The 24,723-nt window shown below is 53.7% G+C and overlaps 1 protein-coding gene across 1 annotated transcript in view; it reads left to right on the top strand.

The window, feature by feature from the left end:
• Positions 1 to 7: 7 nt before the first annotated feature.
• The window catches only part of NFIX (nuclear factor I/X (CCAAT-binding transcription factor)), an 89,919-nt gene continuing 65,203 nt past the window's right edge, over positions 8 to 24,723 (top strand). The window contains exon 1 of the mRNA XM_012729194.1: positions 8 to 23. The gene's annotated coding sequence lies outside the window, so the exon portion shown is untranslated. The remainder of the gene's footprint in view (positions 24 to 24,723) is intronic.

Below are 24,723 nucleotides of genomic sequence, written 5' to 3'. Positions count from 1 at the left end.
ACTCCCCGTACTGCCTCACCCAGGTACCGGCCGCCGCCCCCGCGCGACCCGGGAGGGGAGCGGGCGCAGGAGGCCAGCGGGCGGCGCGGTCGGAAGGGGCGCGCGGCGGTCGGGGGTAGTAAGCCTTCGGACAGCCGAGGGGTACGACTCTGTGGTGGGGAGTCCAGGCACGCGTGCGGGCGTCATCATTCGCGTGCGACCCTGGTCACCCCGGGGGCTCCTGTTGGGTCCCCGGGGGTGGCCCGCTGCGTGCGTGGCGCTGCCCCTCGGAGCGTCGAGCGGGAGTGATTGCTTGCGTGTGTGTATGTGTGTGTGTGTGCAAGTGTGCGCGCGCGCTCCACTGGGGTGCGGAGGACAGCGGGACTCCTGCCGACCCGTGGGCGAGTGTGGCGGGCATCCGGGCAGCGTGGCCGCTGACAGTGTTTGCGGAGGTGACAGAGTGGCAGGGGCTGGCCCCGGGGCGAAAAGCCAGCACTGGGTCCGGCGCCCCTCCCTGGGGCGGGAGCACCGTGTCCCAAGTGTGGCAGCGGCCCGGCGTGCGTGGCGGTGGCCCCGCGTGCGGTCAGGGTGCCCGGGGAGGGCCGAGCGGCCCGGGCGTCTCCCCAAAGTCTTTGTTCAGGCCTCACATGGGAGCGGGGCTAAGAAAATGGCGGGGCTCCCAAATTTCGGAGGGGCAGGGGAGGGGAAAGAGGGATGGGCCCGCTGCCAGCCCGGGCCGCACCTCTCTGCCGACCCTGGACTCCAAAGGCACGAACCCCGCACCCCCCAAACTTTCCTCGGTGCAAACTTTGCGGCCCAAGCTACCTGGGCTGCCACGCTGTGGACCAGGCAGGCAGGCAGGCGGGGGGGAATCCTGTCCCGCTGCTCAGAGGCGGGAGGGGGTGGAGGCAGCGTTGGACGCCCGGGTAGTGCTGCCGCCAAGCCGTCGGGTCAGCATGAGCACAACAGCGCCGACCTCTGCGCACGCCGAGAGCACTAGCTTCCCGCCTCCAGCGAAGCTTTCTGCGCCGTTTCTAGCACTCTGGGGATGCCTGCTCTGCCATTCCAGTCTCTCCAAGCTGTGCCTCCCAGGCTCCGAGAGCGCACAGGAGCTGCCCAGAGTGCCACAGTGGCCCTGGCAGGTCTGCCTACAGGGCCAGGCCAGGACTGACATTAGACCCTCAGGGGAAGGGACTTCTCGGGTCTGTCTAACCCTGTACCAACAGGGCCTGTGTGTATGAGGCCTGGGGTCTTAATTGTCCCTTCTGCTGGGGAGGCCGAGCCCTGCCATCCAAGTGCTGAGTGTGTCCACTGCTGGGAGTGAGAGTCCACATGAACATGGCTACTGTTTGGGTTTGGTGTGATAAGGTGCAAAAGGTAGTCTGGGACATGTGACAGTTGTGGCCACACCATGGTCTTGTCTCTAGAGCTGCATGGGTGCTTGTATGTGTCTATGTTAGGAGTCTGCCTATAGCTGCTATGGGTTGACCATGGGCAGGCATGCGTCGCATGGACAGGTCTGTGGCCCAGGGAGTGGGCTTTCCTGTGGGTATCAAGTGTGTGTGTTGGTGAGGGGCACACACATGCGTGTGTATCATAGTGTGCCTGCAGATGTGACTAGGCACTCTGGTCAGCGGAGTATGAAGACCCCCTACATCCGTAGCTCTCACCTTGGGTCCCCACAGCATGACCCTGCCATTTAGTTGGATCTGAGTTGTGGCTACCTTTCACACTGGACTAACCTTCGCAGTTGGTGTTTGAGGCTAATGGGATCTAGACCCCACTCTTTAGAAATCCTTGCCCTTCGGTTGTTAGCCAAGTTCCCAGACCTGTCCCTCCCATCCCTGCTTGAATGAGAATCTCATTTCCCAAATTTCACAGCCCCTTGGGAAAGATAATAGCTGACCCATTATTCAGAAGGCCAGGAAGGGACGACGGGGATAGCCCTAGACTTAGCGTGACAGCCAGAGCGGGTATGACTCTCTGAGGACCCAGGAGCAAGAACCCAGCTCTGCCTTGCAGGCCCAGGCTGCAGCATGCAAATGTGCCAGGGCAGCTGGGAGGGGAGAGGGCATGGTCTTTCTGGGCTGTTTGTGCCCTCCGTCTGGGTCTGGGCAGGCAACCGCTATTCCTGGTAAGCAGGGTCTGGCCTGCCTCGACCCACAGCCACATCTTTCAGATGGAGTGTTTTTACACATCTTTCTGCTTCTATAGTTTTCCCTGCCAGTCTCTGTCTTTCTGACAATCTCTTGTGCCTTCTTTTTCTCTGTTTCTGACTTGCTCTGCCCTTTTTTTCATCTTTCCCTGTCTCTGTCCTTTTAGGTCTTTAACTGTCCCTGTCTCTGTCTCTGGTTCTGGCCCCATCTCTGTTCTCCCCCTTCCCTTTCCCTTTTCTTTTTTCAAACCAGAATTGGCTTCGATTTTAAAGTCAATAAATGATTGAGCAGGAACGAGCTTGGAGCAGCGGGGCCCTGGCGGGGAAAGGCACTGTGGGTGAGGGGGAAGGGTGGGGGTGGGGGGGAAATCTCCTTCTGGAAAAAGCATCGAAATCCAGGGCGGCTGGGCGAGGCGCTTGTTGGAACTGCTTGAGCTCACTGCATTCAAGGGCCTGAGTCCTGAGTGGAGTGGGGGCAGATAGACGAGACCCCCGAAACAATCAGCAACATTCACTGGAATGTGCACACACACATACGGCACCACCATGGCCTCCAAGAAGGTATAAACAACCTGCTCGCACTGATGTCACACAGATGGCATTGACCATCCTACACAAACACAGGAAACCTATGTGTTCCTTCTCCCCACAATATGCGTGCGCGCGCACACACACACAAACACACACACACCTCTTAAGATGGGGCATGTGTACTGATGGAGGCTTATGGGGACATAGTGAAACCTCTCAGACGCTCAAATACAGACTGACACAGTGTATGCTCACCCCCACACAGGTCCACAGGTGGATGGATGGACACACCTTTATAAGACACAATGCTGTTAGCTCACCTGGGTGTCTGACATGCACATTTGATCAAACACACACATTTGCTGATATTGCCTGCCACATGGCATGGGAGCAGTGGAATGAATGCCCATGTGCTCTGTTTCTCCTCAGCCACATACCCATCCAAGGTGGGTGGACTGGGTCTCCTCTCTCACCCAGTACTTTTTCTGGGTCTCTGTGGCCACCCTCTGGCCCCATGAAATTGTTAGTCTTTGGCCTGGCAGCAGTACGGGGCCACTTTTTATCACGAATTTTCTCTCTGGCTCTGGCCCTGCCGCTTTGTGTCCACTGCTGGGAGGGGTGAGGTGTGAGCTGAGGTGGGGAGGCCATGCTGGAGGCTGCATGTTTGCTTCTAGGTCAAGCTGATTTTGAAGCCAAGGGTTCTGCTGGGGTAATTTGGGGGACAGGGTGCTCCTCTTTCCCTGGGGACTAGCGGCAGGGCTCTTGGCCTTGCCAGGAATGCCTTGTGTGGCCTCAGGGGCTCCTAGACACAGGCTGTGGGAGCAGAAGTCGAGTACTTGTCTCTGCCACTGCACAGTGCAGGGCTGGAGCTTTGGTTACACATCTTCTCATCTATGACCTGAAGCTCACAGTTTTCCTGGGCTATGAAATGGGCAGTAACAGTGCCTACCTCTCAGGCTGTGTTTAGGCTCAGTGGCAGTCAGTGCCTGGTGCACCGCTGAAGACATGGAAGGACTTGTCATTTTCGGTTTTGTCACTAGGCTACCCCCAGGCCCTCTCAACTAAGACAAGTCAGTGGGTTGGAAAGTAGGCTCAAGCACCTCCCAACCACAGGGGTTCAGGCACAGAAAGATGATAGTCAGGGGCGGAGGGCAGGAGGGGATAGACAAGGCCTGTGCTGCCCGGTAGGGACTAGATATCCTTCTTGAGTGCTCTGGCTGTCCTGATCCTTTCCCTAATTTCAAACCCTGACCTTGACCTGGCTCACTCTGGGTTCATGCTCCAAGGTGTTATGTCAGGGTATGTGAGCAGAAGTGTGCTCAAAGGAGAGGGGCAAAGAACCTGGAGAAGAGAGTGGCTGCAGGAATGTCCAAAGGGCCCCTGAGCCAGTTCTGTGTGGACTCTGGGGCATTGTCCCCTGGGCCACCACAGGGACAGGATGTATGTAGGAGACCCTATGTGGGTGCTCAGCAGGTGCAGATGGGTGTTCCAGGTGTGTGCAGGTAGAGGGCATGCATGGTGTCTGCCTTTGAAACAGCTTCGCCGCCCTGGCCTCCATGGTGAGTTCCTAACTGTTGACCTCTGTGCCCAGCTCCCTGGGACCCTGGTCTTTTTTGTCTGCTTGGATCTTGAAACATGAATCTGAGGTCTTGAACCTTCTTCCAGTTGGACAGAGAGAGAGGAGGCCCAGGTGCTCCTGCTTTTCTCAAACATAGCACTGAGGATGGGGCTCCTATCCCCCAAACCTGGGGTAGAGGGGAGGAAGGGGTGTCTTCACTGTCCTGCCCCTAAGCCCCCAGATCTGGGGGTGACAGAACCAGCTGTGTGTGGCTGCCTGGTGCTCCTGGATCCACAGGCGTGTGCAGTGGTATCCTGGGTAGCAGAACCACCATTTTTCCTCAGCCTGTGTGTGGTGGTGTGTGTCCTCGTGTCCCTGTGTCTGCTTGTGTCCTTCCTAAGATGCTGCGAGGGTCATCACACATTCTATCTCTGTGCATTTGGATGGGGTTGTTACCAGGGTCTGGGTGCCTGGTTTCTTTGTGTCATGGCGCTGCTGCGGTACGGTATATCGCTGTGCAACTCAACAATCCTCTGGGTGTTGACCATGGTGGTCGGGAGTATGTCTGTGAGCCTCACCACGTGTTGGCCCACATATGTTACCTCATAGCAGCCCCATGTCATTGTGCTTCCTGGGCTTGTCCCCATGACCATCAATGTGCATTTCACCGTATGTGCTCCTATTCTTGGCTTCCTGGGGCCTCTCGGCACCACCATGACAGCCAGGGGAACAGCTGGGAGCCTGCTGGCCTCTCCATTGCTTCCCATGAGGTTGGGCGGCCATGGTGCCTCAGGCCCCGCCCGTGCCCCAGCTCGGCACGGACAGAAGTCCGTTGTGTGGTGAGGTGCGGGTGTGTGTTTGGGCCGCCCACAGGCCTCCCTCTGTCTACCCGGTGAGCATTGATCTTGGCTTCTGCCTGCGTCCATCCTGACTGGGCCAGCCGGCGTGTCTGACTGTGTCTGTAGGCTTGAGCCGACCCCTCCCAGAGCTCCCCACAGCCAGGTCTGCTTTGGGTCTCACACCCCCAGGCCACAAGCTGTCCCTCTGAGGCTCAGAGAGCACAGATTTGGAAACTGAGGCCCCCCCTTTCTTTCCCCTTTCTCTCTTTCTCCTCCCTCTCTCCTCCCCTCCTCCCGCTCCCTCTCTCCCTCTCTCTCTCCTGCCAAACGAGTCTTGGCTCTGTCTGAATATCTCTCCTCCTCGATTTTTGGCTCCAGCTCTGGGCTCGTTCACTAAAAGAAGAAGGGCTAGCTCCCCCCTCCCTGCCCCCTCTTCACCGCTTCCCCCCTCCCAAAGAGCCCCTCTGCGAGTGGGAGTGGCCTCATGGAGGGACCTGGGCCCCTCACCCAATGGGGCTTGGCCAAGGGGGCACAGACTTGGTAGGCAAGGGGGCTGGTGGAACTGGGCCTGGCAGCCTGAGGGGGCAGCGGCTGGGGTGACTGTGCCACCCGACTGGGCAGGCAGGCAGGTGGGGAGGGGTTGGGGGCATGGAGCTGGGGTGTCTGGCTTCTGGTGGGGCTGGCAGGGCCTCTCTGAGGCGCAGCTGTGCCCAGAACTCCGAGCTGCGTTTGCCACCACTACCGATGTGGCTGCGCCAGCCGGGGAGGGGGAGGCGGGTGGCAGGCACTGCGGCGCTCTGTAGCCAATAGGATGCTGGGGTTGCACTGGGGAGCTCTTCCCCCACTGGGTCCCACCCTGAGGGGAGCCAGGCATGATGACCAGCAACGGGAAGGAGGCAGAGTCACCATCACCACTGAGGACCCTGCACCCTTGGCGGAAACTCACTGTTACTATTTTGGCACTGATTAGGCATGGATGGGGTCTGTCCCCACCTGAATCTTTGGAAGCCAAACCAATGTAAGGGGCAGCTTAGAGGTGCACCCACCCTCTTGGCTTCAGGAGGCGGCTTTCAGTTCAGGGCAGCCAGGAGTTGGGGGTGGGGGGCCAAATCATCCAGAAGCTTCCATCCAAAGATCGGCTTCGGTTGAATCATCTCAGGGGTTTATTCTGGGTCCATCTCATACAAAGTCGCACAAGCTCACTGGCACATGCGGGCACAAAGACTCACGCTGTCACACACAGGCGCGGCACACGCTGGCACACACACCTCCCTAAATCAGGCACACATAGACACAGGCGTCCCCACACAAAGAGACTCGCCTTTACACACAGACACCTGGAGACACCCAAGCCACACCCAAGCACATCGCGGTGCAGGGCTGCACATGCAGGGACTGTATGTGGGCGCAGACCAGCAGACTCACAGCCACACACCAACACACCATCAGATACACGCACTGCCAAACGCACAGGGGTGCGTGGACCGCAGGCACTGCACACGGAGAACATGTCAGATATCCAGAAATGCAGTGAGTCCCAGCACACCCACCAGCAGCACTCAGATGTGCACACTAACACAGTGACACACACACACACTTGGTGACATAAAATATTTTTGATCATTACTGTGGAAGTTTTGGTTTTGAAAGCACTAAGGGTGAATCTGGGTATGCTGCCCGACACCCTGCAGTGCACAGGGCACCCGGACCTCAGAGAACGATCCAGTCCCCAGTGTCAGCAGAGTCCAAGTGGCCTAACACACTGCCAGACATGTGCATGGATACAGTTAACCCCTGCCGCTTATGACACACACAGCCACACACTGTTACATCTGGACAAAGGACCAGTTGACAGTCTCCTACATAGAGTCTTGCTCAGCAGGACCCAGGCACTGTCACCCATGCAACCACACACACACAAGCCCAGTCGCAAATGTCGTGACATGTACACAGTCTTGTCCCAGCACATGGAGACAAGGGTCACAATCACACACCATTCTGGCCTGGCCCTGTTTGGAAATGGCACCTGCCCTCTTCAAGTCTTCCCTCTGTCTGTCTGTCTGTCTGTCTGTCTGTCTCTGAACCCAACCAATAGCCCAGCTTCTCGGTGGAATCCAGAGCTTGGAATCCTGTGCTGTTTGGGAGAAGCTCAGGGGTGCCATCTGCCCAGCCCTGCCCAGGAAACAACCTTTGGGGTCCCAGTGGCCAGAACCAAGGGCCCCACCCAAAGTGCCTGGCTGCTGAAAGCCAGCCATCCAGCCAGCCAATCCTTGATGGGGACTTCTGAGACTTAGCCTAAAAATCATAGCAGTGGCTAAAGTGCCATGTGCTTGCTGTGTTGCTCCTGTGGAAGAGCTTTTCCAGCTCATCTCTTTAGTTCTCTTTGGCATGAGGCAGGCGTGGCAAGGGCTAGCAATGCCATAGTATGGGTCTCACAGTGCATTTGGCATATTTGGACATTAACAGTAGAGTGGGGTCTCTGAGCCAGCTTCCTGGGTTTGAATCCTGGTTCTGTTCCTCACTAGCTGTGTGACCATGAACAAGTCATGCAACCTCTCTGGGCCTCAATTTCCTTACACAGGTTAGTGGAGAAAATCAGAGAAGTTGGCTTAAAGAGGGGCTTTCAAATCCTTGATGTGATAGAAGTGATTGATTTTTATAAATGAAAAGCAGAAAGCAGGCCAGCCAGTGCAAAAGGGCTGGGGTGGGGGTGGGGTGGGGAAGGGTGCACTGAACTCCTTTAATCTCCACCACTCTAGGCTAACTCCTGCTATGGGACAGAACTGCGGCTTATTCTGTGGCCTTATACTCCCCATATCTCCTCTATTGCTCTTGAGTTTCCTTTCCATTCTGACCTGTGGATCTTCTATCCAGAGCTCAGAAAGGGAGTGGACAATAGTTTCTCCTACTACACACCCCCACTGGACAGGCAAGCTTGCCCTTACCCCAGTGGGACCTCACACTCTCTCTCACAGCTTGCTGGGCACCCAGCCGGAGCCCAGGGCTGGGGGTGCAGCCAGGGGCCCGTGCATTCCTTCTACCAATATTTGCCCAGTATCTCCTGGGTGCCAGGCCCTCTTCTAGGCCCTGGGGGCTCAGCAGGGAGCAAAATCAGTAGAAGTGGCAGTCCCAGTGAAATGGCAGACAAGGGAGGAGTGTCCAGTACTTGAGAGCAATAGGTATATGGAGGATGGGGTATAGGAAGGGCTTTTGGAAGAGCCGGGTGGTGGTCTAGAAGGCCTCGTGGCACAGTGATAACTTAACTCAATGTGGTCTTGCTGCCACTCAAGTATGGCCTCACAGGCCCTTTTCCCATTTAAGGGGGCAATCTGGAGGTCAAGGGTATGTGACTTAGCAAGGTTACCCTCACTGCCTCACTGTCTCCCAGTAATGTACTGTCTGCGGCTATCCATTACCCACATTTGTGGATACAGCATATGCTGCCTGCCCAAGACTTAGAGACAAGATGGCGGGGACTCTCCTGTAGAGAAACCAGGTTCATAGGCACCGGGCGTTCTCAATCCTGCAGCTCTGGAGTATGGGGGTAGGGCGGGGGCAGCTGGTGGCTCAGAGTGGCACTTCCACCTGGGCCCCTCGATTTAGCTCCCCTGGGGCGGGTCCAGTTTATTTTTACCACTGCCCTCACCCTGGCAGTGCCAGGCCATGCCATCTTTATAGAATCTTGAGGACCTGCCGAGTGGCCGAGGGGACCGAACTTTGCCTGTCCCTGACACCTTCTGGACCCTTTCTTCCTTTACTCTCAAAGCTCCAGGCTTGAGGGTTCTGGGTCCAGGCTAGTGGGGTCGGTGCTGCTGGCTGGCAACCTCCGTGCCTAGCCTGGTGGCATTTGGCTTGGCGCCTTGCCCGCCCTCCACCCCCACCCATGCCCGGGCAGAGCCTAGCGGCTGCTGCTGCCAATCTCCATTTGGAAGCTGGAGGTGGGGGTGGGGAGTGCTGGGCACCTCCCTTAGCCCCCTGCCTGTTTTGTGCCACCTGGGGCTTGTCCCCCATGCCTGTTCCTGCCCCATGCCTGGGCTGCCTTTCTTGCTGCCCCTTTGCAGTCTGGAGCTTGGGAGATGCTGCCTGGCTTCCATCTCCCCTATTCGCTTCCTCCCCCTTTTGCTTGCTTGCCCCGTAATGGCTCACCATTTTTGGCATCGCCTCTCCCCTCCCCCTCCCATAGGCGCCAATCTTACTTCCAAACCCGCCATTGCTGGCTCTTACTACTTCTCTGTGGCCTGGGCTGGGACTTTGGAAATGAGGGTTTGGGGGGCCAGGCATATGGGCACCAGGGGCTTCCTTAGTGTTTGTGTGTGTGTCTGGAGGCCTCCACATGCTGCTCCAAGCCAGCTTGTGCAATCCACCTCATCTAGTAGCCTAGAGGTTGGCACAGCTGTGCTACAGAAAGGGGGTGTCAGAGAAAGTAAGGATCCTCCCACCTCTGACCGACTCCAGGGGCCCAGTGTCAGCCCCTGGGGCACTGGGACACCAGGGTGGGCATTTCTACCCAAGTCCAAGGCCAAGACAGGCAAAAGCAAGGTTTCATCAGTGGGATACCCAGCCCTCTCCTCCCACAAGTTCCCCCTAGGACTTCAAGATTCCTGCTCCCCCTTCCCAGTGCTGGGGTGGGCACTTGTGCCCCCCAAGGGGTAAAGGACTTTGGAGGAACCGGTTTATTGCTCCCCCCCCCCCAGCCCTCTGCCCAAGCCTCTCTCAGCACTAAACAAAGTTTGTTAAGTAACTTCAAATGTTATTTGAGGACGGCCTGGCCTCAGCCCAAGGCGGCCCTGTGGAAACTTGTTTTTTGCTGCCGAGGCTGCAAGTATCAAAGACACACTTTCCGGGGGGGTAGGGAGGTAGGGGGTGAGATGGGGGGGGTGGTGTCTCTGTAGGGGTGCTTCGAAGCTTCTCCCCCCTCTGTGGCAGGGACTGGCTTTGAATGGACACACAGACACACGGAGACCTGAGCTGATGAGGGACATACATCACGTGGTATCTTGCACACCAGCTGTATATGGCTGTGGGCCCTAGCACACATGCCATACACATACTAGTGTACCAAGGCAGGAGTGAGGGTTGCAGGGTGCTACCCCTAATCCAGGGGCCTGGGGGATATTTCCATCTGGTGAGGTTTCTGAAATCTTGGAGACCTCCCAGGCCTGAAGGGGTGCTTGAACTGGACGCTTCCCATCTCTTAGCCTCATTTTCCCCAACCCTTGTGGAAGTGATGGGATGGCTGGTATAAACGGTGGCCTGGTATGCTGAATAAGAGAGGGCTGATACAAGGATTGAGTCCATGAATGCAAACCTATGTGCATTCACCCTGACTGGAGGCCCTGATCGCTGGCACTCGGGTTCTCACAGACACCAGGCAGCAAAGTGTCTGCTTGCTTCCCTCCTTAGAGTCCAGGGAAATTATGGGAAACAGGTTCAGCCTACTATCCCTCACTGGAACCAACTCTGCCTGGGGCCTTTCCTCCCCTGAGGTCCCTGATGACCCTCTAGAAGGGCGATAGGCACCTGAGCTGACAAAAGTGGGTGAAGAAGAGGCTCTTTCACAGGGTCTCTCTGGCCTGTCACCTCCAGAGGTTTGCAAGCAGGTGGGGGTCCCAATGAATACCATAGAAAAGCCAAAGCCCAAGGGGATAGTAGACTGACCTCCTCCCCTTTCCCTAAGAGCCTCCATTTCTACTGTCAAGCAGACCCTCACTGAACGAGTTCTGTGGGGGTCCTCAGGTCCCAGCCTCTCACACTGCTTCATCCCCACTCACAGTCAGTCCCCACAACACCCCGCCACCCGCAGTCTGTCGCACAGTGACAGCCTGTCACAGGCACCGCCGCACACCGGCACAATCTGTCGTCCACGCACAGTCTCACACACAACCTGTCACACACTTGCACACACACACAGTGGCACAGTCGCACACACAGCCAGCCCCATGCGATCACACCAAGCATCACAGCTTGTCACAGCCATAGACTCCTCATAATAAAAATAACAGCTACCAACCCCAGTATAATTATGCCTGGGCAGCGGGTGAGGGCACGTGACCTCCTATAACCCTCCTAATGTGAGGCAAGTGTGAGTAACCTGTTTTACAGATGAGGAAACAGAGGCCACAAGGTCAAGCGCCAAGGTCATGGGGCTAGAAGTGGGGTGCAGGAATTACTCAGTCGGGCCCCCAGGGGTAAGTTAAGCTCAAACACATCACTCTGCTTTTCAACACACTCCTATCCAGGACCTGCCCTCCTGGTTCTCCCCATGGGCGTTTCCTCCCCACTTCCCAGATGGGGAAAACTGAGGTTCTGGGCAGCTCCACCAAGAAACAAGGGAAGCGGCTCAAACTAGTCCCTTTGGCTGCGAAAATCTGAACCATGATCTACAACCCAAATGGTGTTTGGCTCCCAGTGGGGCACTGACAGTCACTGTTTGAATGCCTGTTGCATTTTTTTCCTTATGTGCAGCCTACCCACACCAAAGGATGATCCAGGTGAAGCTGGCGTTTCCCTGTCACCTCAGGTGGCTGCAGCTTGAGGTTCTGTGGGATTGTGTATAGGAATAGGGCCAGGGATCTGCACGGCAGAGACATCCCAGGTCTTCAAAACACCTATCCAGGTCCGCACAGGCAGGCAGAGTGGCAGCCAGAGGCTACCAGGCCTCCAAAAGTCCCTCAACCCACGCCAGGCCTGGGAGCCCTGGGCGTCCTGCGCCCTACTCCCCTGGGCTGTCCGCATTCCTAGGAGCTTCCTCCTCCTCTGCAGTCTGCTTCCCTCACTTTCCCCTTCTTTGTCCCACCCCTGCCTGCTCCTCCTCCTGGGGCTTCCCCCATTAGAGTTGTCATGGCCAAAACCAACACAGCTCCAACGACATCCCGACATCCCGTGGAGGTCTGCTGGGCAGCTGGCCCTGCCCCTTGGACAGCTCAGCTCAGGGGCCGGCTCAGGGGCCAGATCCAGGCTGTGCCCAGTTGTGACGGCGGCCCCAGGCACATGCAGCCACTTCTAGGATGCACACACACACAATCCCTTGTCAGTGGCTCGACAGGGCACCCAAGTGCAAATACGCCCAGGTCCAACACCCGGCAGGACACTTGAGGGCCCATAATCACTTAAAATTCTTCCCTTCAGCTGCTCAGACAGGAGCCCATAGAAAGTCATTGACCTTCGCCAGGACTGAGGGGACTCCCAGGCTCCACTAGCTTATATGCACCCAACCTGACACCCCAAAAGGAGTGCGAGAGCACATGTGCCCATAAACAGGCCTTTGTCTGGCACCAGATGGGGGTTCCCAAACACATGCACTCACTCTCTTGTTTTTGCTCTGGACCAGGGTTCCCAGCACATGCATGGCCTTGTGCCCCCATAGGGGTTCTGTACTCACTGGATAAATGAGACTGAAGCAGTCGCTGGTGCCCACGCACATGGCTCTAGGCCCACACGGGCATGCACCTCCCCAGTCTGCACACGCGTGTGTTTCACGTGAGCCGCACACCTGCCAGGACGCCCAGGGCACCTGGCTCCAAAGCAGCATTCAGGCTGTTGGGGGAGGGGACTGGAGAGTGGGGGCTAATTCCCACTTCTCTTAGAATATCCACCTCCCCCAATGTCCCTGGGATGCAGGTAAGATGTCCCAGAAGTGCTACTCAGTGGCACTCCTGCATGTGCTATTTATATTGGAAATTTGTGCCTTTTTATATATTTTTATATGTAAGAACCACCCCCCATTCCTTCTCCTTGGATTTTACCACTTCCACTGTGCTTCAGTCCAAACCTGCAAAAATCATTTCACTAAACAGGGACATGGGGTGAGCCTTCCCCTTCCCTCTGTGGACGCCCCACTTTCTTTAAGGCTGCCACGCTTCCCCTGGAGGCCGGACCCACACCGCCAAATCCCGTAGTCCTCACCGAAACACAATCGCGGGGGTGGGTGCTGGCGGCCAGACGTTGCTTTTTGGTGTGTTTGCTGTTGCTGCTTAAATTAATCCTGAGTGACGGCCTGCAATTCCTCTCCACAAAGAGGCCATTTAATGCCCCCCTCCTTCTCGGATGAAACTTCCATTTGCCCCCCTGAGTCCAGCTTGGCAGCTCAGACCGCCCCCTTAGCCCCATGCCTACCCGCCTTCCCTTTCCCCCAGGTGCATCGGGTGTGGAGGTGGCTTCCCAGTGCTGCACCATGGACTTCGGGAGCTAGTGTGGGTGGGTTTGGAGGGGTGGGAGATATATTAAAATAGAAGTGCATGTCGGAGAAGTGCTAAGCGGGAGTCTCTGGACTCCCTAGATGGTCCCATTGTGCCTCAACCAGGCTCAAAAGCATTACAGGGTCCTCTGAACCACCCACAGGACCCCCCCAGGGCAGGAGGGGGCTTTGCTTCCCTTGCAGTCCAGTATGCCCATTGCGGCCAGTGGCTGTGCAGTGCCCATCAGAAAGGTGCTGCTGGCCTGTGCCCCTGCTGGCCCTTCACTGGGTGCCTGCCGCCTGCGGCTTCTTTCATTGTTGCCTCCGGTATTCTTTTCTCACTTACCATTTCTGAGACCCGCTGCAACTGGCCAGTGCCTGGGGTGGGATGAGGACATGGGTGAGTGAGGTTCGGGGTCGTGGGGAGGGCTCCCTTGGGCACAGGCAGGGGAGGACTGGGTTCTGTTCTGGCTCTGGACAGGTGGGAGCTGCCGAGGGCTGTTGGCATCTCAGCTTCAGAGGGACCGGCTTAGTTCTGGACCTGTGTAAGACTGGGGGCTGGGAGGTGGGGGGTGCGGACCAGGGCCAGGGCCATGAGCAGACCGTGTGCAAATTCGGGAGTGTGCCAACCCCAGGTGAAAAAGGGGGGGGGGAGGCTGCTCAGCTGGGCCTGGGGTGTGGCGCAAGGTTGGGGTTGGTCTCTAGCCTAGCCGGTGGAACCACTCCTGGAGTTGAGCCAGGAGTGAAGACCACTGCCCCCAAGGGCAGGTGAGGGGAAGCGAGGAATGGGTGTGGAGGAGTAAAGGCCCTAGGAAGACCTGGGGCCCTCCGGTCTAGGTCTTCGGTCTGCAGTCTTCAAAGACCCTCTGGGACCTGGGTGTCCCTGTGGCCCGAATGGCTCAGCCCTTTTGCCTCCAGATAGACACAGCCTGACCCCACGTAGTGAACCCAACAAAAAGTCACCCTGCGTGGGTGTTAAAATCGGGTTCTGGGGCACTAGCCATTTGCTGCATCAGGCTCAGGCCAGAAGCAGCTCAAAGGGCTTGGGTTTGTTTGTTTGTTTGTTTGTTTTTGGCTGGGGAGGCCAGTTCCATCCCCAGCTGTGCGAGGTAGGTCCGGCTCCCATTGTCTACTTCAGTTTCTTTGCTCCTGTGCCTGTCCTGATATTAAACAGAGGATCATGCACACAAGGACTTTGGAAATGAATGTGATGAGGAAGAGTCCAGCTATTCTTTGGCGGCTCTGGGAACTTTTGGGATTGTGCCTCCGAGGACACACGCTGCTCAGTCCAGAGAGGCACACCTACTCCTCTTTGCTTCGTGCGCTTAGCCGCCTCCAGACCCTAGGCCTCCGAAGAGCCTCTCCATTTAACCCCAGACTGCCTCTTTTTTGGAAATAAGGGCAGGACAATTTACCCCAGAAGGTTTTTGTTCTTTTTGAGGGTTGGTTGGACTTGGGGGCATTTGGCCTCCTGTGAGCGGGAAAGAAATGTAACTAAGGTGGCAGAAAATGTGCTTTCCCTTTCCCTCTCCTCTGCCTTCAGGACTGCTGGAGTTTCACCATCTCTAAAAATCTTAAAGAGATATTTCCCCCAGATTTCCTCTGATCAGTACCACCTTCCCTGTCCTGACTGGGGACAGCCCCTTCAATTTGGGGCTCAGAGGCCTCCCAGTTCAAGCCACCAGCTATTTTGCAGCACTTTGTGGGCAGGCCTGAGGAGGGGATGGACAAGTGGAAAAGGGACCCAACTTGTTGGAGAAGAATGCCAGTGCCTGAGTGAACTCCCCCAAGCAAGCCTCCCCCAGAGTTCTGAGCAACCCCTGGGCATTTAGGAAAGGTCCCGGGGTTCTGCCGGCTGCCGCTCCTCTGAAACGCTCATAAACCCGACTTTTCATCACTAGAATTACTTAAATGTCCTTTGATGGTATTAGATCTTTTCCCACTTGCAGATGACTCAGCCAGATCCAGCTGCCACCCAGGAGGTGACAGAGTCCCAGGGTCAGCGACTGACCCTCGGCCGTGCACTCTAGACCCATCAGTACATGTTAACAGCGACCCACCCCCCAAACTCCCAGGCTGCATTTAGCACTCCTCCCCCCATATTTTTGGAATAATTTTTCTTCTTAAAATTTTTAATTTAGAGAAGTTTTATTACTTTTTTTTTTTCTTTTTGCATGAGCCAGACTAGATGGTAGAAAGAGGCTGTTTAAAAAAGAAAGAAAAACATGCGCCGGTGACTCTGTGGAGCTGGGTAGACTCACTCACCTCTCAAATACACTTTTGGTCACTGGTTCTCTGGTAGAACCAGTGGTGGGTACGTGGGATCACTGCCGATCAGAAAAGCGCTTTAGAATTCCAAGGAATTGTTATGATTTTAATAAAATTGAGTCTCACTTAGGAGCACACACTTCTGCTCTGCCTCGGTATTCGAGCCCGAGTTTGTCACAGCAAAGTCTGTAATCAGAGAAAAATACCAGCTTTGTTGAGGGTTAGAATATATCATTGACTAATGTGTGTGGTTTTTTTTTTTTAATATTGCTAAGTGTTCAAATAATTAAAGAGTGAGAAATAACTGATTTCTCCCTTCGGCATTACCTTAAGGGCGAAACGCAAGCGTTAGGTAGAGCCGGCTCGTTTTAATGCGGGCTTTTTTTTTGCCCGCCTTTCGCTCGGCTCCAGCCTGATTCGCAAATCCCCAAACTGGCACAAGCCAGGAAACTTGCGGCTGCCGGTCTTCTCCCGGAGTTGGAGCTTTGGTTTCCTTTTTTCCCCCTCTTTCAGAGACAACCCTCTCCTCTTCCCGCCCCACCCCCGCCTGCGGGCCCTGACCCACTGCCTGGTTTGTGCTAGAGCGATTTGAAAAAAAAAAAGAAAGGAAGGAAGAAAGCAGCCCCGGCTCTGGTACCCCCTATGCCAGCCCAGGACTCACAGTTTCCCAGGCTGCGGGCTGGTGGGAGAGTCAAACCAGGTGGGGAGTATGGGGTCTCGGAGGCAGAATCTTAAAGCCAACTCCCCTTCCCCAAATTCACTAATCTAGTATTTCTAAATATTGCAGGCTCAGAGAGTTCAAATCCCTTGTCATATTTTAAATTAAGCTAAACATTTCTTTCTCCCAAGCCCCGAATGTAATAGGACAAGAAAACGGGTAGTAGAGAGACTGCCGTGGCAGCCCTTGACCTTGGTAAGGGAGAGAGCTGGCCACTTACACTGGGTCTGGCATTCAGCTCCAGGACAGTGGCACAACTCGCAGAACCTAGATTTGGGGTGGGAGAGCAGGGGTCAGGGCCAGTGGTGGGCATGGCTTAGGAGGAGCTGGGGATAGAAAGGACTCTTCATCAGGGCAACGTAGGTAGGTTTGCTCCAACATGGCCTGCAGCTTCTTCTTGGCTGCCCTGATCCTTCCCCCAGGTGTGGGGTGGATGTTTTAGAAGGGAAGGGGAAGATGTAGTTCCTCTGAGAAAGGAAAAGGAAAAGCTGCAAGAAATGGGGGGTCCGAACTTGTACCCACAGGCACCAGTTGCCATGCCTGTGCCTTCATGTTGCAAAGGGAATTATTTATTGATTTGCTTCAGGTGTTTTTAATTAAATGTATTTTTTATTGTCCTTGTTACCCAGTGCTTAGACATTTTCAGCAATCCCTTGCATTCATCTTTTTACATAAGCAGAAACTTTTCCCGGAGAGATATTTGTGGGAGGTATTTTGCCTTCAGTGCTTTCTCTTTCCTGCTTTTTTTTTTTTTAAATTGAATTTTAAAATTATAAAGTAAATTTAGTGCGAGTGAAAGTGAGGGGGGAGCTGGCTGGGGCTGGAGCCAGGGAAGGGGTAGACAGATGCAGCAGGGTTGTGCCACCCTTCCCGGCAGCCCCACCCCAGGACTCCCTGGCTCTTTCTGCTCTTCCTCCAGGCACAGCATGGGCACCCCCTTCCTCTCCCCGCTCCCTCCACTTTCTGAAGGGGAGGAGGGCAGGGGCAGCCAGCTGGGGGGTGCTCATTCACCCTTCAAGAAACCCTGGCTCTAACCCTCCACACCACACCCCACACCCCCCACCCCAGTCGGTGACCCACACCGCTGTGAAGGCCACCTGGCCCTGCCCCTGGAGAAGAGGGCTTCTTAGTCTTTTTGGTCACTATGGCTGTTTGACTTTCTTCAAGGTGGGCTCCATGTGGCCCCATATTCACCCTGCTGGTCCGCTAAACCCAGGGTGCACTTGACGGCTCAGTTGACTGGATCAGAGTTGGTCAGACACCAAAAGACACAGAAACCTCTCTGATGCAGTGAGAATTTGAGGGTCTTTTTTTTTTTTTTTTTGCCAGTTGTTTTTGTGGTCATGAGTTGTGCACCCTGCTCTGTAGCAGTGTGCGTACATAGGTGCTGGCGCCTGAGGCTGCTGGTGCCTGACGCTGCTGGTATGGGCAGGAGCCATTTCTAAGGCATGTATATTGTGAGCACTCTATAGTTTAAAAACTTAAGGCCCGCTTAACAGTGCTAAAAATGTTCTGTTCCTTAACCTGGGTGGGGTTACATAGGTGTGTATGCTTTGTGAAAACATATCTAGTGGCAAATTACAATTGGGCTCTCTTCTATATGCATGTTGCACACTTCAGTTGAACAGTATATTAATGAAGAAAAAAAAAAAAGGCCTAACCTCAAAAATAAAGCCCATGCATTACAAAAGGACAATAATAGAAATTTAAGTAAGAGTGTCTTCCAGCTTTCTTTGCTCAGTCCTCCTGGCCAGGAATGGTGAGAGAGCTTGTAAAAATTAGAGGGCTGATAAAAAAAAAAAAACTCTGGAAGGGGTGTGGCCCCCAGGCTTCCTGACCCATCCACGTGTGCAAGGTTCCTGGAAACTGTCTGTAGACTTAGGTCTGGATGTAGTATTTTACCATCTCAGAAGCGAAGGATAAGGAATGGTAAGGAGGAGTTACTCGCCAGTTGCCTTTTGCTGTCAACATCTGGAAAGCAAAATTGCAGCTGTTCTCCCTGCCCCCCCTCAGTTACCACCTCTTCTTTTATTCTGCACACTTAAATTTTTGTACGCTTGCCATCCGTACTTCAGTTTTCTGCACTGTTAAAACATTTTCACGGCTTTGCTCAAATTGAGTTGTTGAGTTTAGGCTTTAAAAAATATATGTGTATTTCATAGTCTTATGGTATAATTTTTTGGAGCGATTTATTTGAACAGGCCCACAATCAATTGATAATCCTCTCCCTTTTCTTCCCCTCGTTAGTCTTCCCAGCACTGGGCCAGAAGCTGGGAGAGAATGGTTGGCCACGCTTGCCTCCCTGGCTCCTCTGGGCAGGTATTGACAGCTTCGCCCTCCACGGCCCTTCTGCGGTGTTTTTGTTTTCCCTTCGCCCCCCAAAAATATTTGAACCAAAAAGCCTCTTTTTTTTCCTCCACCCACAGCAAACTGAAAGGGCTAGTGAACCGTGATTCAACAGAGCGAGGGCGCCTCTTTTCTTTCTTAGCATTAATTAACTCAAGTTCGTTAGGACGTTGGGTCTGTCGCCCACAGTTTTCTCTTGTGTGTGCTGAATCGGGTCATAGAGGGAGACTTCCCGTGCAAACAGTTTGTGTTGGAGCTGGAGGACTCAGAGGGGGAGAGAGGGTGAGAAAGAAAGGGAACAGAGAGGAAAGGATCCTGCCCGAGCTGTGGGCACAGTCCTGAGCTCCCGGCACCCTGTGCCAGCCTCCGCAGCAGCTAGATACCAGGGGAATGAAGAGCCTCGGGTTTCCTTGGCAGTGATCCTGTTAATAAAATAGTTGGGGTGGGGGGGCAGTAATACATTTTGAGGCATTGAAAAATGTTTTTCTTCCAACTCCCCAAATTGTGCATTTTAGGGAAGCCACTTACCCTGATAAGGGCTGTTCTCGTGCCCCGGAGTCCTGAAACAGTGAAAATCCCAGGGCGTTCCCATCCCAGCCACCCTGCTTTCTACCAGGGCTCTGGGCATAGCCTGTTGCCACAGCAACTGCAAGAAAGGGACTCCCTTTGGGCCAAGGGCTCTGGGAGTGCAGACTGGGCTGAGGGGGCCAAGGTTTCCGCTCAGAGAAACTCTCTCCTCACCCTGGCTCTTCTCTGTTGCAAGGGGCATAGACCCAGGACTGCAGGGTCTCACAAAGGATTCCATTGGAGTTCTCACCAAGGGCCTGGGAAGGTCACAAAAGGACTCTCTGAGGGTACAGGACTTGGTGGGGAGGGAGAGGAACACCTTTCCAGGAGGACCCCCATGCCTTTTCTGGGCTGGGGCTGGCAGCTGAGCCTTTGTTGAGTTATCAACATTTTGCTGTTTGCTGGCCTTCCCCGTGCCCTCCCTCCGTATATTTTATGGTGTGCTGGGCACTGATCTCATCTTCACCTACTGCTCTCCCCTGCCCGCCTTTGTCAGTTGTTCAGTTCTCTAGAGAAAGTTGTGAAACTGGCCTGTGGGGTTCTTCCTCCTTCCCGGACCCTTGGCCACCATAGAATGACACTTTCTAGGCAGACCAGTTGGGTGAGACTCAGACTCTGAACTGTCCTTGCCCTTGCCCCTTGCAGCCCTTGGCCATCCTCAGTCCTGTGCCCACCCCCCCATAGCTGGCTGGAGGTGAGGGCTCAGACCTTCCCGACTTTTACTCTGTTTAGTGACACAAGGAAGTTTCAAGTTAAATAATGAATTAAAGACTAAGATTTTTGTTTCCCATTCCCCGTAGAGTATGAAAGTAAACAATTTTCAGTCGCTAGAGAGACTAGATTGTCTCCCCCAATACCCTCATTCCTACCCTATTTTTCTCAGTGCCAAGAGGGTGAGGGGAGATGGGCCTGGAGCAGGGTAGTGCTCAGAGCCAGAACGAGGCTGCCTGTTGGCCCGATCCCAGGCCACTGCTCTCTGGTTTATAGTCAGGAGAAAAGGGGTGGGGGGGCGTTTAATAGGAGAATGTGGCCTGGTTCTGAGGCAGACCCACCCTAGACCCAGCAAGGGGGTGTGGGGCAAATCCATTCAGCCAGCATAAGGATGCTAGAAAAACATGCAGGGCGCTTTTCCCCAGCAGAGGAAAACAGGCCCAAGTCAGCCAAAAACCCGCTTTGTCCAAATTATCTGAGCCTCCTCACAATGTTCGTTTTTTCGGGTTTCCATGACTGGCATTTCCAGACTCTTGGATGATTTTACTCTGGCTACAGAGCCCCTTCCTGTCTGCCCTCCACCCCCACCAACACCAAGGAGTCCCCACCCACCACCTCTTGGATTAGCAGCCAGAACCTTCCTTTTGCTGCCCTGTCCTGCACGCTGTCTGCCGGTTTTCCTTCTCTCCCAGCCTGGGGTCCAGCCTCCGTCTTCTTGGATTTCTCCTTCTGTGGGACAAGATAGGAGATCTCGGCATATGAATTTAAGCTGGCCTCTTTTTAAAACCGGCAGACTAATCAGAGCATTATTTGTGATCTTTTAAGTTTCTTGTGTCCTTTTTTCACCCAAACTGCAGATATGAAGTAGTGAAATGGATACTGAAATATCTGGCAATTCTTATGTAAGTTTTGTCAGTTATTTGCACTAGGTGTGTAGTTATCCAATTTGGCTAATTTTATAGATTATATAAAATTATTGTGTGTCCAGGGTATGGGAGATTTAATACAGGCCTTAAAACAAGCAGGACATGAACAAATGGAATTTTTTTTCTTTAAGATACAGACACTTCCAAATAGTGGTCCTGTTTTTTTTTTTTTTTTTAAAGACTTAACTTCTTGTGCTTCGAGATGTTTTACTATTGACAGGTAGGGGCAGGCTTCAAGACCTGTCTCAGGTTGGGAAAAATTATTTTGTTTCTTTGGAGATTTGAATTCTGCATTTGTGAGTGAGGTTCTGTACACATTTTCCTATTTTCTCTTGAATAACCCACAAGGCCTCATTTGTTTTGTGGAGTTTATGGAAACCACACATTTCACTTTTTTTTTTAATAGAAACAGACATTTCCCCCTTTTTTTTCTTACTCTTGTCCCAACCTCTTTTCTTTTTCCTTGCCACAGTCCCGTTGCAGTGTTATCTTCTTTTCCTTCATCTTTGTTCTCCAACCTCTGCAGTTTTGGGCCCAGTTTTGCACTCTATCTCCAAAGATTTGGCTTTCTTCTCTCTCTCTCTGTCTCTCTTTTTTTTCTCCCTCAGTCTTTCTTTTTTTTGGGTGGGGGGGAGTACTTTTCTTCAAATGGTAGGTGAAGCCAGGGTGGGTATTTTAGAAAAAATTGGTGAAAACTGTTGCTGTTTTTTTTTTCAAGTCAAATTCCATATACTCAATGACATTAAAAAAAAAAAAGTCTTTGTCTTACAAAGTAAAAAAAAAAAAAATCCATAAAGCAGAAGCCCATGTGAATTTTTAAAGTCTTATTTCTGGCTTTTGGAGTTTTCTTCTAAATGGGAAAAACTCCTTCCCCCTCTCCAGTTTTCCCTTGATTCTGGACCCCCTTGTTTTAAAATTTCTGTTTTTGCCCACTGCTTTCCCTTCATTCTGGCTCACTCTTCAATTCTTTCTCCCGTCTTCTTTCCTCTGAAGTCAGTCTATCTCTATTACTTTCTTGCTCTATTCTCTGAACCTTGCACTTGTGGAAGATCCAGCACCAAAGAAGCTGGGAGTCCTCTGAGGGGTTTTGTCTTGCCTCTGATCTGGGTACACCAGGGCAGGAGGGGAGAAGGGAAGGAGGCTGGGTCTGGGACAGGTAATCTTCCAGAGGGAGCTTCCAACTCTCCTAACAAAGGAGGGACAGTCTCCTTTTGTCTGGGGCAGGGGAGGTGTGCTAATGGCCCAGAGCTGCCACCCCCACTGAGCCAGTGGCTGGCAGGAGGGGGCAGCAGGGCGGGACTCATAAAGTGTTTCTAATAGAACCTGAGTGATTCTTCTCTGTGCGCCCCATAGAAGAGAAAGGGAGGCCTCCTCTCCCATCGCAGCATTCAGAATACCACTCTCCCTGGAAGGCCTCTTCCCAAGAGCCAGCAGTCCATGTGGGAACTGGGTGAGGGGAGAGCACTGTCTGAGAATCCTCTCTGCCCACCTTCAAGGTTAAGGCCACTGGCTGGACAAGGACAATTGACCATTGTTCTCTCTTCCTGTTACTCCCCTGGGAAAGGTCTGTTGCTTCTCCCAGCTAGGGAACTTTGAGGGGCTTGGTAGGCTCTGCTCTTGCTCTGTGGAGATTGGCTCCACTGTCCCTCAAGGGCCACTTCTAGGTCTAATCTCTCAGACAAGTCATTGACCTTTGACCCCTCCCTCCTTTCAGGAATGATACCCTCCCATTTCCCTCACTTGTCTTCCCTCCTCCAGCTCTCCTCCACTTGTCACTTGCCCAGATTCAGAATCAAACCATGTTCAGCATCTCTGCCACCAGACACTGTGATCTGTGAGACAGAACATGCCAGAATTCTCCAGGAGGCTCACATTGGCCATTTTCTGTTCTTTGTGTAATATTTATTATAAATCAGAATACTAGAAAAGCACCCCTGTGACAAACATAAACCCCCTGGTAGTTCCTACAGTCATATCTTGGCTATAGAAAGTGAGAGGGCTTCTCATAAGGTGGAGAGGCTGGGTTTGGTATCTTATGCTGCTGCTCAGCTAATGTCTTTGGCTAATTGGACCAAAGCTGGTTATTAACATAATGTTAATTATTGAACACCACCCTCAGCGGCCTGGCCTGTCCCTCTGACACCTGCCTCCTGCTCTCTCACCTCCATTTCTTTCAGAGTCAGCTGTGGGCTCACTTCAGACTGTTCAGGCTTAGACTCGGGGTCCCAGATGCTGGGCGGCACCTTCCCCATTGTCAGGGTTCAGCGCCAGCGCAGGGCTGCAGGTTTTGTTCTGGCACACCCCAGGCACTCTGCCGGGAACCTTTCTGCCAAGCATAAAGGCCACAGACACAGGGTTTCAGATGAGGAAGAAAGGGACACGAGTGAGCAGTGACCTTTTTTCCTTGCCAGCTGAGGGCTGCACCTCTCCTGGGGAGAGGGCAGCTGTAGAGACTGAGGTCTGGGGATCAGTCTTTACTTCTGCTCTATATTCCTTTAATAACTGTCTCCTTGTTCTGCTACCGAAGGCGCAAGCCTGGCTGTCAATAGCTCTACCTGAGGGAACCCTGTGGAGAGGGAGTTGGCCTCTCACTTTCCTACCAGCCTGGGAAGAAGTAGGAGCAGGGGTTCCCCTGTGCCTCTGGGGCTTGCCTTTCCCAAGGTTAGCTTGCATTTCCTGATAGAGCCGACTCCTCTTTATTTTGTCATCTTATTTCCTAGCTCTCTTCTCGTTCAGGTTTCTTATTTTATACTCTTGCACCTTACTCTATATGGTTTAAATCCTTTAGTCTGAATCAAATGGGGGGGGTCACAAGTGAGTTTTCTTGTTCCACCAACTAAGAAACACTAAATAAGGATCAAGTGGAAGGGATGAAGCCGCGGCGGTGGTGGCGGTGGTGGTGGTGGTGATGGTGGTGAAGCAAAGAATGAAGCGTAGGAGCTGCTGGGGATGGCTTTGGTATAAGGTTCAGCAGCCGTCAGAGGTAGTGTCCATCTTCCTGCCTTTGTCACTCCTCCCAGGCTTGTGTTTGTGACTATGTGTAGTGCTTGTCAGCCGAGTGCTGTGACAGGAGGCTATTTTAATAAACTGTTGCAGTTTCTCAAGCCGAGCTGCATTGCGTTGGCATCCCTCGTCACTGCTAATGGAGCGTGCGTGGCTGGGTGTGAGCTGAGGGAGGCTGCCTGCTTGTTGGGGGCTGAGGAGAAGGGGGAACTCCCCCCCATCTGGGAGTGCCCCTACGTGCATCCGCCAGACCAGAGGATGAAGGGGTGGCCGCACCCTGGGCGCTCTGTCCCTGCCCTGGAAGTGCTGCCGGCATCCACATTTTCCAAGCTCTCTTTCTTCTCTTTCTATTCATAGCACCGCAGGCTCTTGTGTACCCAGAGAAGAAAACTTCCACTCGCCCTGTGCGCTCCATAAATAAAAAAAGAAATAGAACCGGAAAAAGAGAGAGTGTTCGGGCCCAAGAGAAAGAGACTGAAACCAAACACAGAGAGAAGGCGCAGCTGCTTTCCCCCAAGGCCTTCTGGGGCTCCCGCCGCCAGCCCGCCAGCCCGCCCAGAGTCAGGCCTTTATTTATTTATTTTTCTGGCTTAAAAAAAAAAAAAAAGAAAAAAATTCCTCATCTTTCTCCATGTAGTCTCCTCTCTCCGCAAGCCCCCCCCCTTTCCAAATTTGTTGGGTGGCTGCTGCCAAATGGACCCGAGTGGGAGCCTGGAATGAAAAATTCATAACTGCTGGACTTTGCTTGTTCATTAGACATGAACTTGTCGATTGGGCAAATTGTTTTTGGTCTCCAACTGCCGGGGGCTCTCCCCACCCACCCTGCCTGCCCGGCTCCCTCCGCCCCTTGGAAGCAGCCATTGGCTGCTGGAGGAGGACTCCTTGCCAAATAGGTGGATCCTTCCTTCTCTCTCTCTCTCTCTCTCTCTCTCTCTCTCTCTCTCTC

The sequence above is a fragment of the Condylura cristata genome, unplaced genomic scaffold (genome assembly GCF_000260355.1).
Source record: "Condylura cristata isolate star-nosed mole 26May11 unplaced genomic scaffold, ConCri1.0 scaffold00024, whole genome shotgun sequence".
NCBI classification, from domain to species: Eukaryota; Metazoa; Chordata; class Mammalia; order Eulipotyphla; family Talpidae; genus Condylura; species Condylura cristata.
The sequence above is the reverse complement of the archived record's forward strand: the minus strand, read 5'-3'. Positions and strand labels throughout refer to the sequence as shown.